Here is a 16,518-nt window from a genome sequence, read left to right as displayed (position 1 = left end):
CCGGTAAAAATAAATCGGACGCCGCCTGCGAACTACACGACATCGCATGCGGTACACACAACGATATCGCAAACAAGCCATAGCGGAATGGGAATTACCCGATCGCACTTGAAAACAGGGGAAAGGCAGCAGCATGAGAATCGGAAAAAAGCTACCGCATTAGCGTTACGAACGCAATGAAAGCTAAAGCGAAATTCGGCGATGGTGATGGTGGTAAGTGTGGAAAAAATAGACATAGAATGACGAAGAATATACATTCACTTGTCATGATGAAAAAAATATTACGACCGGGGGAAGGAGATTGTACCTTAAACCGTTTCCTACTACAGGGTCGGGATCTGCGGAAAAATAAAAAAAGTCGTCAACTTCGTCTCCGATAAAGAGAATATCAGTGAGACTACTATCGAATATCGAATTGACTTGGTACGCGTAAAAGCTAAAAATAAGGTTCTAAAACTTGCAATATAATCTGATGGCGGACATGTCAGATTTGCGCGCGCGCACACACACAGACACTTATTAAAATATAATTTATACAAATAAGATTTATCGTAAAACTCATACTCTCACGGTAATATGTACGCATGCGCAATTATTATTTAGATCTAATTTATCCAATTTCGACCGCCACGTGCCGAATACAAAAACCGTTGACGTAATACAATTAATTAACTAACGTAATAAACAAAGTCGATTAAGTCATAAGTTTTGCAACATCCGTCTCCCGCGCTCATTCGCCAACCGGTACTCGAAGAGACAATATTCCGCAAACTCCCGATGCACGAGCCATGACGATGACCTCATCTGCGCACAAGTCGCCTACGGGTGCGATGCCACCACCACCAGGATCATCCTGGTACGTCGTTCGTCGATCATCCTAGCCACACACGTTCTTATTCAGTTGTGTACCAAAACTCGTACAGCAATTATTGCCGGTGCTCTCGTCGTTCCACATTCCGGTGCACGGGCCTCGACTAAAACCACGCTGCCTCCCGGTGTAGCGGCCACAATAATTAGGATTGTCCTCGATATATGTCTGAATTTTATTTACATCCATATAAAACACACACACACAAATTAAATATATTGTTTAATTTAAAAAAAAAAATAATTTTGTTAATTAAATATTAAAATTTTATGATTTTTTAAAGATTTATGTAAAACAAACTTCTCATTGAAGTTCTGGGAGACGATTTGGCCAAGAAGGCTAACGATCTCCCACTATCCAGGGCGTCCCAGTTCGAAACCTAGCCAGACAAAGTTTCATTTTTATACTTTTATTATTATTTATTTATTTAATTCTATCTCTCACAACAGACAACAACAGATTGGTGATTCAGCACTACCAACCTTTGAAATATTCGAATAAATATTTATTGTATAAAACAAATAATTAAGTTGACAACTCCCTGCGGGAAATTTGCTTTTTTCTCAGGGAAAATGGGACCTTCCGAGATGGCGGACTGTATCACGTGACCAAAAAAACTGCATTCCTAATGATTCGTGATTCACCACCGATATTTCCGTAATACTTATGGAAAATTTATACTTTATTTTAGAATTATGAGAAATAATAACGAACCGTAAAAAGAGAAATTTACTCACTGCAAAATGCACAGGATAGAAATCATTTCATTTGGCGAGTATCAGATTATTAAAGAGTCCAAGCATGAGTCTTCGGTTTCTGGAGAAATTCTTTTTTATGGAATAGAAAAAATCTATTCCATCAAAATTTGTTTTATCAATTTCCTCCAAAGGCGAAATTTGATTACTGTTACGGGAAAATGTCACAACCTCTATGATTTCCAATAATCCATTTATTCGGTTGGTTATTTCTAAAATATCAAGCGAGGGCTTCTTTTTGTATATGCTCTGAAATTTCTATGGTAAACTGTATCTCATAAGTTAATTTCACACTTCTAAAGAGACGAAATTCTAGCAAAATGGTATTCATTTTGATATTTTTTTTAAAAAGTTTTTTTCAATAAAATTAATTATTGCTTTAGCAATTATTTTTTAAGCTGTTGGACTCATTCACCTCTATAACCTATTTCCTAAAGATGCGGTTGGAAGTCAGTTATGACGTCATTGTTTTTTTCTTTGTTTCGCCTCTATTTATGTCAGTTTGTATGTAACCAATTCGTGACAAACGTTTGATTGAACGATCACTGTATAGTGCGATGTTGTTATTTCTAATAAATCAAAACTTTTAAAAATCAGTCGACTAATTTTCACGGTCATTTATTTATATCCTCTCACAAAATCAATTTTAGGGAAGAAAACATAACTAGGTGAAATCTATTTGTGAGAAATATCAGAAAAATGAAGTAATAAACGTTAAAGATGTTAGATCGTATTATTATTATTAGTTTATTATTATTCTTTTTTTTTTATTAGTAAACTACTTTTCTGTTATCAATATGACAACTGGTACACTACTTTACATAGAACATAAATAACCTTATTTTTCCTGTAATTCTCTCATCGGATGGAAAGTGAGGTCAATGCCAAGTTTTCTGTGGTAATTCATAAATGATGAAAGATCTCTTATAATGTGCAAAGTTGTTAAGCTGAATTATAGATTTTTCCAAGCTCATTTTGCAGAATTAATCATTTAACCTCTTTAAAACCACACTCTAAAATGACTTGAAAAAGTGGATCGGGAAGTCAATTGATAATCTCTCCTGCATTAAAAATATTCCACTAAATTAGTGTAAATAAATTCCATCTGAGTGATAGTAACATAGGATTCTGATAAAACTTAGCATAGTATTGTTTGGGCTGAGTACCCTTTTTGGGCCAGTAAACGCAATTTATATCTGCTTTTATATGTGAGCGTTTTTTTAAACTTGGTACTCTCAAAAACTAATCATTATGAGTAATTAATTAATTCACTCCTATATTTCCATGATTTATTTTTAAAAATGCTAAAAGGTTATTTTTTCTCTTAGAACAATTATTTTATCATGAAAAGCATTTGTTTTTTAAGAAAATCACAGCAACTTTAAACATAGCAATTTAAAACAGATATGGAATGATGTTGAAAGACTGTTGGAAAATTCTAATTTGTGTTTCAATATATTAAATTTGGTCAATATATTAGATTTGCTAATACACCGTTAATTCAGCAATACTAATAGTAGCAAGTCGTTATAAACAATAGTACTGTACTGGTTGATGCAATTCTTTTAATGAAAGATAAATACATGTGTTATCGACTTCAGTATTTTTTATTATTATTACACCCTCTCTCTGCGCGTTAGGGTCGAGGTTGTCGAGATCAAGCCGGCCGCAAAGAACCTATATGATGATTAACCGAAAACACAGCATTGCGGAGCAGATTTGGAGAGCCACTGACAAAGTTGCGAGAGCCATAACTGCTTTCACCCGGCTACGGCGAATGACGGAACCGAAGGCCAACAGACGGTGATTGCTTATGTCCACGGTGCATTCCGTACTGTTATACGGAGCTAAAGTGTTCGTTCAGGCATTAAGAGTCGAAACCCACCGGGTTGGTCTAGTGGTGAACGCGTCGTCCAAATCAGCTGAGTTAGAAGTCAAGAGTTCAAATCCCAGTAAATTCAGTTATTTTTACACAGATTTGAATACTAGATAGTGGAACCAGTGTTCTTTGGTGGTTGCTTTTCAATTAACCACACATCTCAGGAATGGTCTAACTGAGACTGTACAAGACAACACTTCATTTACACTCATACATATCATCCTCATTCATCCTCTGAAGTATTATCTGAAAGTTACTTACCGGTAGCTAAACAGGAAAAAAAGAAAGGCATTAAGAGCCGAAAGAAACCGGAAGCGGCTCGCGCAAGTGCAACGCACCGCGACGTTGCGAGTTGCTTCCGCGTATCGGACAGTTTCTAAACCTGCAGTACTGGTGGTCGCCGATGTCATCCCCATTGCTCTTTTGGTAAGAGCGACCTACAGGAGGCGACTGACAAGCGAAGACCGGGAGACCATCGCTAACGAGGAACGGACTCGCACGTTTCTCGCATGGTAAGAGACCTGGGACCATGAGACCAGACGGCGACGGACCGCAAGGCTTATCCCTCTGTTCAGACCGTGGACAGAGCGGCGGCATGGAGAGGTGGAATACTGCATAACCCAGTTTTTAACGGATCACGGGTACTTCTGCGCTTACCTCCATGTCACAGGGAAAACGCCGTCCACAAATTGTCTCTATTATCCCGGTGTAGGGGACGACGACGAGCGCACCTTTTTCAAGTGTGCTCGGTGAGCGGCAGATCAAGGGACACTAGAGACGGATCTCAGAGCACTGAGCCCCCACAACGTAGTTGCAATGATGCACCGTAACCTGAGCAGCTGCGAAAGTGTGCCCGATTCGTCGGTAGCATTCTCAGGACCAAGAAAGATGAGCTGAATAATCCTGAAAATTAGGTAGTAGCATTTTCAAGCTGGTATAGGAGGACTCGGCCGGAAGTAATGCGTTAAACGGTTCCGAGTTGAGTCTGGTAGAAAGCGTTTTGGGGGGGGGGGTTAGTCGGTAGTCTACTGATGGTGATTGGATAATACCATCAGTAGGAGCCCGACACTTCGCACGTAAATGCATTTCCACCTCCCTCCGGCAAAAAAAAAAAGATTATTATTATTATTATTATTAAATAAGAAAGATGAAAAATATTTTCGAAATTTTTAATGAAAAGGATAATTTAATATGAATATTATTTTATGAATACCTCCATTTGCTTTTCTTTCTTTGTGGATGATAATGATAATAATTTTTATTGGTTACAATATTTTCAGATAAGAGATAAATCATAGGAAAAATATTTTTAATACTCGACTTTCATAATAATAAATTAATAATCGTAATTAATAAAAGTGACATAAAATTAGCTTGTAAAATAACAAAATACTCAGTAGATTTTTTCGTTTTTTTTTTTTTTTAGCTAAAATATCATGTTATTCTATGAAGTAAATATAACCTTGAAATTTTATAATTTTATCGATATAAATAAATCTTACGCAATAAAATACCAATTTCATGTATAGTTCAAGAACTTTCTGTGCTTGTTGCTACTTGAGAAACGTAATCAATGGTTTAAAATTACTATCAAATAAATCGTGAACCTGTTGCAATTCTTTTGTAATTATAGTATTTTGTAAAGATTGTTTAATTAATTATCAAGCAATAAAAAAAAATAATAACAACCTAACTTTACTAAACAGCCGTAAAAAATAAACTAAATATTAAAAAAATAAAGATGAAACATTTTTGTAAATGGTTTATAGACAATATAAAAAATTATAATTTTGCGTAATAACCTTTTATTATAAAATCAAACTCCCTGCGCTAAATAGACAACCAGAAAATGTGATTTTTTATCTTTAAAACAATATATATTAAGACGTAGAAAAATTAATAAAGAAGAAGAAAATTACCATTTAACAATAACACTACACCAAGGTATAAAATGATGTCTCGCAGCGGTGTTCGATTGTGAAATCGAGATATAAATGATGTCTCATAGCAATCATGAATATCTAATTGAGACGTCATTTAACGTCTCATAGCAATCGCTGTTAAAACACACTGAAATGTGCATTGTATATTGAGCGAACTACACATTAACGTATATTTCAAAATATTTCGTTTTAAAAAAGTTTTTAATTTATTGATTAATTTTTATACACATTTTCAGGAAGAGAGAGAAAGTAAAAAATAAACCTTTGAAGTCATCAAAGTAATGTTGAAATATGACTAAAAATAAAAGAGTCAGGAGCTCTTCGGACAAAGGCTTTAACTTTTGTTGAATGATTAAGGCCATTTATAAAGATGAGGGCACCGTGCTTTTATTTTTAGTCACAGAAGAACACATTACATTGATGACTGTGAAAAAAGTTAATGTTTACTTTTTCATAAATTTTAAATAAAAAGTTTAAAAAAAATTCTTATTTGTATAAATATTTGTATATTCCTTTTTAGTTTTATAAACTGTGTTAATATTTTTTATACACATATAGAAGCAAATATATATAAATCATATGTTTGTTAAACATATCTTTCATATGCATCATTCCCCATTCTAATGACATCATTCCAATATAGTAAATATTAATTTTGTTTTTTACTCCGTATTTCATATTAAAACTTATTAAATCAGTTTCTATAATAACAAATTAATTGGCTTAAGTAATGATTGATTACATTTTGTCACCCGGAATGGACATATATGATAAATTTGATATTGGAAACTAATATTAATTGCAAGATTTGATACAGAAGGGCAGAAAAAATTATTTAAAGAAATTTTTAACGAGAGAAATGATTGTCTTCCTATTATTTTCAAAAAAAATTCAAGGTAGTTTATGGTTGTCAATAACCAACTTACGATGACTATTTTGTAATGAAGAAATTTTTTTATAATTAATTTCACAGCTAAATGTAAAAAGATTTTAGAGTTAGATATTTTACACATTTTTTCAATTTTTCATTTATCTGATAATAAAATTGATTATATTATCCAAGATCAGAAGATACTGGGGAAAATACTTAGAAAAGAAAGTGATTTAAATTTAAAACAATACTTAATATACTATAACATTGGTTCAGAACATATTTAACGTAAAGTTAAATAGCGTCTTGACACTTTTCCACCGATTTTTTTTTATCCATCTAATCGATCTCGTTAAAATATGTTCAAAAGTATTCCTGAGAAGGGATGGTAATAACTACAATAGAAAAAAAATTATTGATATTATTAATTATTTTCAACTGGAACTACTAATCTATACATATAAATAATTTTTTGACATTGAGATAAAAGTGTTGTTATGCTTCCCACAATCTTTAATGGCATGAGATAGGTAAATGAAAAATCAGTTGACAAACTGTATAGATAAGGTAGTGTGTAAAGAAGTTACCAATTGAAACCCTACTGAAGGTAAAATATTTTTCACCAATTACCAGCAGATTGAATATCTCTAAAATGATATAAAAGATCCTGATTACCGTGCATTAATTTTACTTTGCTTCTTAAATTAGTAATTGGATGTTATTAAGTTAGTTTCACAGAATTTTTTAGTTTATTTTATTATTCACCACAATTTTTAAAGAGCCTTCAAGCATATTGTAATACTGTTACTTTTACAGTTGCCATAGTTCTTAGGAAATTATACATACTAAATAGCGTATCGGTGACTTCATTGTTTGTACAATAAATATCACGTATTAGTGCAATGATTGATGGAACGATAAATGTAAATAGTAAAAAATGTAAACAGATCAGTTTGATAAGGGCATCATTATTCAAAACAAACCAATCTATTTTGAAAACTAATACGTAGAGTATATTCTATTCATAAAAAAGTGTACGTAAAAAACTTTACTTATACAGAAGTATGAATGTTACTTGCTGCTACTGTAAAGTTTATGCTACCAAGAGACACCTTCATTCTTTTCACCACAGAGCCTGGCTATATAATGAGAATCATTACTCTCAGAAAAATTAACTCTGAATGACGCTTCTTATACCTAAGGCGTTTTACTTTCGTCAAAATCACGAGAAATATTGGGACAGATAGTGAAAAACAAATTAATTTATCCCTTTCTATTCCACAATGCATCATATTTACTCCTGTAACTTAGCAGAGGAAACATGTACTAGTATAATATGAAATATTAAAATTGTACAAACACATCATAAAGATAGAATACTTTTATTTAAGAAAGATGGTATTATCCAAAATTTTATGTTTAAAATACCGCCATCTACAACACTAATTTTTAAGGAAGTAGACATTAGTTTCCTAATATCTTACGGTGGCACATTTCGGGGGTAAACATTTTGAAATAATTTATAAAGCGGTGATTTTTAAACTACTTTAAAAAAAATAATAAATGTACATACATGTTTTAAACGTGTAAAGTTATACATATTGACATACCTCGTATATGTGCTGTATTATAAAAATAAATAAAAAAATTCTAAGTTATGCCAGTAGGGATACTTGTACGGAATAAAAACATTCCCCTACAAGAAATTCCAGTAGGAATTTTTTAATCGTTGGTATCCATTGAATATTTCTAATTTTATTGGGTAATTTATTGACCAGTATACCTCCATAATAAGGTGTAAGTGATAAGTCTTTATCGAAATACACACGTTATAAAGATTTTTCTTGAAGTAAATTAATTTAAACATTCTTTTTTAAATTTGTCGGAAAAATTTTCTATGTAAAGTATTTTGAAATATAGAGTTGCATAACAATGTTGAACCTTTAACAACCACTCAACATGTATATAAGTTTCAAATGAGTTATGATTATTAGAATTTTTTTTCAATAAAAGCTTTTCTGTTCTCCTAATAAGACACATGTCAATTAATAAAAAATTCAGAAACATATTTACATACTGGCACGCTCGTTCAAACAGTTCATGTCATGCTCACATATATATTATTTATCGCGTACACAGCATATACTGTTTTTTGAATACGAAAAAAATTATCTTAAGGATATTAGAGGTATTCTGATATATCCAATCACCTAAAGTTATTCAAACTAGATAACACTATTTAAACTAACTTTTTAATTTCGTTTTCGAGAACAACGTAGCTAAAATACACAATTTGGTAAGCAATTCAAAATAACATAAAACAGCAAAATGACACTAAAAATATTGTCGCGTGTTATCGATCTCACAAAGGATACTGAGAGATTACACACGTCCAAACTCTTATAGATTAAATTTATTTACTTTTTAGTACATTATTGTTTAAAAAATAACTAAATTATATGTCACAAACAATAATTCTGATTTCATTATGAAATTTACCATAACTAATGAAAAATTAATGCAAAATTAATAAGTGATTATAATAGTGATTTAACGATTACAACATCTGTAATAAACTTCATAACAAAATTATATACTTGTTCTATTTACAAAAGAAACTACCTCATATTTTTAACAGTAAATAATGAAACCTTGGTCAGTGTTCACAATGAATCCATTCCACAGTTCACAGATTCTCTTAATTAACAGTAAGACAGAACACTGTCACAAAACGGAATATATTCGTGTTACACGCTTCGCTCGCACAACCGACTGTTATCGAACACTCTCTTCGAACGTTATCGCTCACGCTTTTCGAATATTATCTCCCACTCACTAGTCCTCTTCACTATTTATACCTCGGGCCTAGAGTTTGTTCTGACGTATCAGCAGCCGATCCATCCCCTTAGTCATTCTAGCGTAATGATTTCAAACTATTTATTTACGAACCTTTTACACTACTACAGAGATTCTTTTCATTATTGCTCTTTGATGCCGTTTCTGGATTTAAAAATTTTTTAATTTATTTGTCGTTTGCAATCTTCATTTTCTCTCTCTTTCTTATTCTTGCATTTCCCATTTCTAGAACCTTCTCTTCTTTACTTTGTACAAGTGATAAGATACAAAACTTCATTTTATATCTTATCGCTTGTACAATTATAGATTAACCTAAGTAAATTCAAGGTTTTCCTAAAACTTAGACTATAAACTAGCAGAAAGATTTAATCGACGTAAGAAGTTTCATCCAAAAGCTCAAAATGTTCTATTATTACTAATAGTAAAAATTATTACTAGCTATTTTTAATTAAATTAGTGAAGGAAGTAAAAGAGGCTCAAGACTCAGATTGCATAATTTTTGTAACTACTTTAACAATTTTGTTGAGACTATGTCTAAGTTATTTGTCAACCGATTTCATAAAATGAGATGTCATTTTGTTCGTAAATAAAACGTAATATTTCACTTAATAAAACATAACTTGTAAGTAATGTTTACGATTTAGTGTTAATGTAATCATTTATTAATGATTAAAAATATTTAATGAACTGTAGAATTTTTAAAGGAAAGATTTTCAAACTTGGTTATTTTTAAGATGTATGTAAATGTACACCAGATTTCATTAAAATGTCTAAATCCGTCCTTAAGAAATTATTTTTACTGAAAAACCTGACAACACAGTTGTAAGACTTTCCCGTCACGCGGCTTTTTTCTGATACACGGCTTACAGACAAACCTTAATTTAAAATATTCATCATTTTATTCAAATAATATTTTTTTACAACAGCTGTATGTCAGTGCTACACTAGTACTCCTTGTGGTGACAGGGAGTACTACTGACATAGTATACTCACTTAGCTACTAGTTTAGAGCATTTTTTGGGGTAGGAATGCGAGTTAAAATTTTTTTGCAACAATTATTATTTTTTGATTGTTAAATGAGGCTAAGAAAAGTAAGACATTAATTAGACGAAATCTCGAGATATAGCGGTCGGCGTTCTGCTGTTCACATAGGCTGACGGCTGGCTTACCATCCGGTAATACGGCAATTAACTATCCTGAAAATATCTTATACTAACTTAATTTCTGTTTTTTAAACATTTGCTGTTTTTTTTTTAATTTAAACAACAATATAACTGATGTTTCTGCAATTTATTAATGTAATTATTATTACTAATTATAATTACTAACATAAATAGCTTATTACCGTTACAATAATCTAATTACCTCGCATGTATGAAACATCTGTCAGATTTCTTCAAAACCGCTTAATGATTCGTCACTACTAAACGTATAAATGTCAGTATCACTATATCTAATTATAAAGGATTCTAAAGCATTGTCTGTTAAAGGCCCTCGCGATCGATATTCATTTTCGATGTCTATCACGTGATCACATTTCAGTATCCATTTTTCTGCTCCCATTAAATTGGTATGTTTCTCAAACAGACTTTTCACTCTTTCAATATTAAATTCCCTATTTCGATTGCGAATGTATTGTTCTACTTCTGCCCTTATCATATCTATTGTGTTTAAATATGGATGATCTGGAAGCTGACGTAATACATTCTGGCCTTCTTTTTCTATCATATCATCCAAAAGGTAACGCGCGAATCTCTGTTTGTTTGACTTTATTATTTCTATATAATTGCGATTTAAGGTAACTCTCACAAATCCTATTTCTTTTCGTTTAAGCCAAGATATCTTTCCATTTTTAGTGCTGTTAGATGTCGGTGCCTTTTCAATTAAAACGTTGTGGTATGAGGGATTGCCAATAAAAAGGACACTTTTTAGTTCTTCAGGAAGGTTAGGTAATAATTTTTCACTGATCCATTTCATATAATTAGTCTTGTTCATTTGGTTGTGGTAATCTCCTGAACTGTGACCAGCCTGCCACATAGTGAGAATATTAGGAACAAATCCTCTTTCTCCTCTGGCATGGAAAATGATCAAACGCTCTTCCTTAGAGATCGGTTGTCGAAAGAGTTTCCTGAGCAGTCTTTCCAGGACTTGTCAGAAGCATCATTATAAGTTTCGTACGTGTAAACAATGTTACGGCCGGATTCTCTGTAATATTTTATGGCCTGCAAATACTTTATCCTTTTGTCCCGTATATCACTCCTTGCCACCAATACAGAACGAGTACCTTGGGTCTTTCGCCACTTAAAATCGAGATCTTTTAATATAATTCGAATACTCTTTTCAATACCGTTAAAGTCAGTTCTGTCTTTTAGTGCTGCGTGCAATAACTCGGCTGTCGGAAGATGATTTTCTGTTATAGGAAAGTCCAATCTCCGAACAAAAGATTTGTCATAATCGTCCAATCCAGTTATTGGCCTTGATTTTTTCCGGCGCTTGTTAGGGAAAATATTTTACTGAGAAAAAATTATTATAAAATACTTGATTGTCTGAACTCGTAGAAGCGAAATTGGAAAGTCATTTTTTCGAATTCATTTTTAATTTTCGTAATCAGTTGGATCGAAACGCTAGTGGCTTCAGCAGCCCGATCTCGAGTTTTTATTAGTGGGATCTTTGGGGCATTTGTTGACGCCTCTTGTTATATGCTCTCCAAACGATTTCCCTACTCTGACTATGAAGCACTTTACCTCCAAGTTTTGATACAAAATGAACGTCCTCCATGAATACTGGATGATAACAAATACCGTAATTTAATTTTAAAGAATACACAGGTTTAAACTAAACACTCGCGATAGACACCAAATTTAACACATTCACTATGCCTATACATTTACTATGTGGTTTAAACAAAACAAGAACATGAAATTATTGCGCAAGTGTGCTGAATACTCTGTCAAGATTGAACTTAACTAATACGTAAAATTGTCTTGCGTAAGATGATCTCATTTTATTGTTTTCAAATGTATAAAGTAATCAGGACATGTTTAGACTACGTACAAAGTTGTTCGTAAAAATAAAGTATTTATTACTAGTATTTATAATTAGTATTTTTAAATAAATAAAAGACACAAGTGGTAACAACTCCGATAATGTGTTAAATACTATGTAAGTATATGCAGCTATACGAGATGTTTTCATAAAGCAATGACTAACTGATCCACTCGTCCTACCCAACTACCTCTCTCGCACGCAATGTGCACAGCTATACGCCGCCCGCTATACTAAAGGGACCTTGCTCTAAAGCCTTATCCCCCTTGACCTTAAAAGTTGAAAATTTGATGTCATTATTATCCCATATACAGAAGTAATCTGACCATGTTTCGTCAAAATCGGTCCAGTAGTTCTGGAGATATAAGGTGGTGAGACACCGAATTCACACACGTACATATGAACATCCGGAAAATTTCCATCCGGTTTTTTGGGTTCCTTAGGTATAAAATCGTCAAGATCCGGTGAAAAGCGCATATTCCCAAATTGGACCGATTACAGTACTTTACCTTCTAAAGCTATAGATCTGCTATATCACTAGACAAGAAAGTAAAAATGCATATTGGTGGACAGGAGCAAAATAAATTTAGATAGAGCATTAGACGACATAAACTTTTTTAATTTCCTGAATCAGTTTCTTATGGCCAGTAATGGTACTTTGGCTAGTTCCTCCCGGGATATTTTGTATATCGTAAAATATTTCTTCATGTCAATATTTACTTGAAATACATTACATTTATTTGTACCAATTACAAATCACCGTAAACATTTTTCTTAACTAATTGGTTTTCCAATACAGCGGCTACTTAATAGTAAGATTTTTTGAGGGTCAACATTTCAACTGCTATTTACAAGGGATCTGTTATACATTTTTTTACCGAATAATCAAGCTGTAAACCCAAAATATAAGTGAATCTGATAATCAGCAATTTAAGGAAAGTTTTGATCGGCCAAAGTTAATATAACAAATGAGATTAAAGTTAATTTATTTGATTAATCAAATGCATGTTTAATTAGACAAGCCTTATATCTTTACTCTAACTTCGTTTAGTTTTCATACAGCGTTAACTGATAGATCTGGTTGAGTCTACAGTATGACCAAAGCTTAGTAAATCGTACTATGTTATACAACACGCTCATTTTAAGGCCGCAGTTGCTAGAATTTAACTGCTCTGTCTTTTTAATTACCAGTATCTAGTCTTTACTCCTTCATTCCATCAGTGGCTCAGCCGGTAGCATGATAAATTAAGTTGGGGGGTTCGATTCGCAGAGAGGATATGGAAGATTTCATTAGTTTATCGTTTCATTATCGTCCAGTTTTCATCCGCATTATTATTCTGTAGAAAACTGTTAATCGTATCCCTTCCCTATAAACTCTATTTCTTTTCACAATATTTTTTTATGTTTGTAATCTTACAAATTGTAATTCTTAAACGTTCCATCTTCTGTATCATTGCAAAAATGTAAATCGGTTTTATAATCGCTTGTGGTGCGTGACATTGGAACACAAATACTAACATAAACGACGATGGATGTTATACGATTTGTTATTATTTACAAGTTGTTTTGTTACACTTGGTGTAAGGTTGTGTTAGAAATCGAATTGTAACAGGTCTTTGTGATAATTATCTGGAATAATGAATGTGTTTATTGGAGTGATTAATTTTATTCCGGATAATAATAATTTTTTTTTTGGTGTTTAAGTTTTTTTCTTTGCTGATGACTTTATCATTATAGTTTTTGTATGTACGATACTAAATGTAGGCAGCATTCAAAGAGCTACATTTTAAAAACCTTTCTTTACGATTTCTCATGTTACCTAGTCATAATTTTATCAATTTCTTATTTTAAAAAAATAATAAATAAATATTGTTTTCTAATAAACTACAATAATTATAGACGGTCCTCAATCCAACCGGTAGCCAATTTAATTATTTTTTTTTTTTTGAAGAAGAAGAAATTCTTCCAGTGATTCAGTTGTAAATCTTTCCCACATATCTTCGTAGAGATAATTTTAAAGGAAAAAAAAATACATTCTGTTTGTACAGAATCTTATGACTCTTCTTTTTGTACTTTACTGCTTAGTATTGGATAATAATCTTACAAGACACTGATATCTACTCTTACGATCCTCTAATACTCAAGTTGTTTTCATTCGGAAATTCAAGCAAATTAAAATAAAACTTAATTTTTGAATACTCCTAATTATTAAAAACGTAGTCTTTTTTAAGAAAATAATAATAAGCTCACGGCCACAAGAGTTCGTTTCGTTTCTCTGGTTTCCGTTTTTATTTTTATCAAGATGCTAGTTTCTCTCCTTTAGCGTTTCATGAGACCGACTTGTATTCTTACATGCAGAGTTTTTTGTCAAGCTACCCATATTGTTAATAAAAACAACGGTTAGAAATGTGATATAAAATTTAAAAAATAATAAAACTGATTTAACTAACGAAAAATAAAAAGTAAAAATTCTTCTTTAAATTCCACTTTCTATCGTAGACAACAAGTAGACGGTTAATAACCTAGTAATTGTTCCTTTTAACGTGACAGCGAGTTCTAAAACTCGAAATCTAGAATATTTTTTTTAGAAACAATTTTTTAGATTTCAACTTATCTGTTTTGAAATCGGCTTATTTTGGTACTACGCTTATTCTATTTATTATGTAACTGTTGTTATATTGAGATTAAGGATAACTGCTAATCACTCATAATAAAATAGTGACTAGCTACACATTTGACAGTTTGTAATTAACAAAAGCAGGTTTACCATTAAAAATTTTAATAATCCAAAGTATGTGTAATTGTAAAATTAGCTGCTAAATGTTCCAGTTTTTTTAAAAGTAACTGTAACTGTTAGTTGCGACTAATTTTCATTCATAAAGAAGTAATTCACCGTATTAATCAGTCAGCCGATGGTTATAATAACGCTCGTGCGCGTGAGCGCGTGCATGAAAAATGATCAGCACTACAATACAGAAAAAATAAATGATCCCATTCACCTTACGATTCATTATGTTTACTTATGTGTAATTAAATAATACCACAACATAACTGCCACTTCTGTTGATCGAAAAAAGAGTAAATGTTTTTCTCTAGGCTTTGAAAACAATATAGGTCGATAATTAGTTGGATGGAGTTCGATTTGTTTATCTATAGAATATAAGTACATAAGTAGAATTTACTCGTCCACATATGTGATACTCAAATATTGGTGTTATGTTTCAGTTTTTATATAGAAAGGTACATTAATTTTTTTTTTTTAAGAATAATTTCATAGAAGTACTCCGTTTTAGGTATGATGAACGTTTTTAAAGAAAACAAAATCATTTAACTGAAATTTTAGCTAAAGTAGAAATTATGAGGACCTGGAAATAAAAGTACGAATCGTTTACGCTAGTGTTTTGTCAAAGGATTAACCTATTGTAGCAACATATTGATTCCAGGTCAGTCTTTTCGATGCAGGTCCCATATATTTCGATCTATCAATGTGAGATATGCCGTACAGGTACAAGGGCGCATAAGTTTGACTTCGTCAACTAAATGTCCTGGTCTAGTTGTGTTGATTTTTAAACGTCAGTTTCTTGAGCCAGACTTCAAGGTTAATGTATGATTTTGTAGATTTAAGATGACATCATGCGTTCTGAAAACGATACAAATTTTCTCTTTCGAGCAATCAAAAAAAAATTATTATTCTATTTCTTACGTTAGAACTTGTTAGGAATATTTTCAGTACTTCCAAAAAACGACTGTAAGGATTTTCAATGAATATGGACCAAAGTTAATTCAACTATTCTTCTTATAAAAATAATTAATTTTAAAAAAAAATTGTTATAATTAAAATTTATATAAAAATAGAGTATCCACTTACCAACAATCGTGAGTATTGACTATCAAAGCGCTTTCGGATTATTCCTCCATCAACAGTGATTACTGATTAATTATGAATTTTATAGTTGTGCATATAATTTTTTATAAACTGGAATTAAAATGAAAATAAAATTTTTAATTATTATGTTCACAACAGTTTATTGACAAAAGTTAAAATGATTCAACGTTAAAAAAAATACGTCTTGTCAGTAAAATGTTTATAACTGTTATCTACATAATTAAAATTGTTCAACTAGTCAGTTTATCTATATTATTTACGTATTCATAGAATTGTTTCCGTAAAATTAGGATGTGCATCCTACTCGTGAATGAGAATCACATTTATGTTTATTTTTATAATATTAATAGAATTGTTACAACTTTTACAATATATAATTTTGTTAAGTTGACGAGTAAATAAGAACTATTTTTAA

At 31.7% G+C, this 16,518-nt stretch overlaps 1 long non-coding RNA gene across 1 annotated transcript in view; it reads right to left on the bottom strand.

Annotated features, from left to right (window-relative positions):
- LOC142318317 (uncharacterized) overlaps positions 1 to 16,116 on the bottom strand; it is a 54,393-nt gene extending 38,277 nt beyond the window's left edge. Inside the window, exon 1 of the long non-coding RNA XR_012754874.1 lies at positions 16,086 to 16,116. This is a non-coding gene — a long non-coding RNA (uncharacterized LOC142318317). The remainder of the gene's footprint in view (positions 1 to 16,085) is intronic.
- Between the last annotated feature and the right edge of the window lie 402 nt (positions 16,117 to 16,518).

The sequence above is a fragment of the Lycorma delicatula genome, chromosome 1, assembly GCF_047948215.1.
Source record: "Lycorma delicatula isolate Av1 chromosome 1, ASM4794821v1, whole genome shotgun sequence".
NCBI lineage: Eukaryota > Metazoa > Arthropoda > Insecta > Hemiptera > Fulgoridae > Lycorma > Lycorma delicatula.
Note: the sequence above shows the minus strand (reverse complement) of the source record. Positions and strands in the feature narration are given on the sequence as shown.